Source organism: Neophocaena asiaeorientalis, unplaced genomic scaffold (assembly GCF_003031525.2).
Source record: "Neophocaena asiaeorientalis asiaeorientalis breed wild unplaced genomic scaffold, Neophocaena_asiaeorientalis_V1.1 scaffold272, whole genome shotgun sequence".
Taxonomy (NCBI): Eukaryota; Metazoa; Chordata; class Mammalia; order Artiodactyla; family Phocoenidae; genus Neophocaena; species Neophocaena asiaeorientalis.
In genome coordinates this window covers 874,217-875,696 of record NW_020175403.1, presented here as the reverse complement: position 1 = coordinate 875,696, position 1,480 = coordinate 874,217, and positions in this window count along the sequence as shown.

Below are 1,480 nucleotides of genomic sequence, written 5' to 3'. Positions count from 1 at the left end.
TTAAATCAGAACAGGGACCTTCTGTTGGTAGTATCTTTGTTCAAAGAAGTAATCCTGACTGTGGGAATGCCAAGCACTATAGCAGGCCACTCTGGAGATATTCCGACCAAAACATAGGCAACTGCCTTTTTCAACTTAGCATCAGACTGACAGCCTCAGCCTAGTAAATAAATGCACATGGATAGCAAATCTTCAAAGAGCAAACCCTAAGAGCTAAGTCACAGGAGTCGTTCATCATAGCATTAGGTAATTCTTGAGCTTTAAGATGACTGACGTGTTTAAACTGGTCTGGATACACACGATGTATCCCTGAAGTGGTAATAGGGTGAGTGGGAGAGATGGAGGAGGAGATTTTAATGGAAAGCAGTTTTCTCTTTCAAACTTTCCTGTATGTCTTTTAACAACAACAATTTTTTTATGTGTTTTAATTACCGCCATGTTGTACGATTCTACCCTATTCTTTGGGTTTCTCCTAAAATACCAGTGAAGTAAAAACTGTCTTAAGTCACATTGCATAAGGTATTTTTTTATATAAATAATAAAGCCTTTCATAGAAAACTCACTTCAGTATCTTATGACAGTGGAACCTGGAGTCACATAGATCAGTTGAAATCCCACTCAATATGTTAAAACACGTTAGTAGATGTAATGGTGTTCAGATTGGTGGGCTCCGTTTTAGTCTTTCTGTTTTAGAGAAAATACAGAGGAATTACTGAATCAGAAATACATGTTACAAAAACAAAACCTATTATATTGTATGATTTTCTGGTCTTCATTGCTAATAAAAAAGCTTTTCTATATTTTGTAATTTAGAATTCCCTAAATTGGATAATAGAATATGATTTAGAGTTGTTAAACTCTAATATTAAAATTTGATGTGTGGGGGCTTCCCTGGTTGCGCAGTGGTTGCGAGTCCGCCTGCCGATGCAGGGGACGCAGGTTCGTGCCCCGGTCCAGGAGGATCCCACATGCCGTGGAGTGGCTGGGCCCGTAAGCCATGGCCACTGAGCCTGTGCGTCCAGGGCCTGTGCTCTGCGGCGGGAGAGGCCATAGCGGTGGGAGGCCCACGTACCGCAAAAAAAAAAAAAAAAAAAATTTGATGCCTGTATAAAACTTCTAAGTAGTTTTGGTGAAGGAAATGCTTTGAAATGGTCTGATTTAACTAATTATTTTTTCACATATTGAACATTTGCACTTATGTGAGCTAAACACTGCTAAGTTCTACAGATAAGACAGTGAGCTCCTTTGAACTTTACTATTTAGATAATCAAGAGTTTAATAACAAAGTCTCATGAGTAAAAATATAATTATAATGTATATTTTAGTGCCATGAAGGAAAATTAAAAGGTACTTTGAGAGCATGTCACAAGAGATACTAATGTAGTCTGGAAGATCAGGAAAGATCTCTGTGAGGAAGTATTATCTGATCAAGTTCTGAAAGATGCTTGGCAGCTACATGGTGAGTTAAAAATCGGAAGGA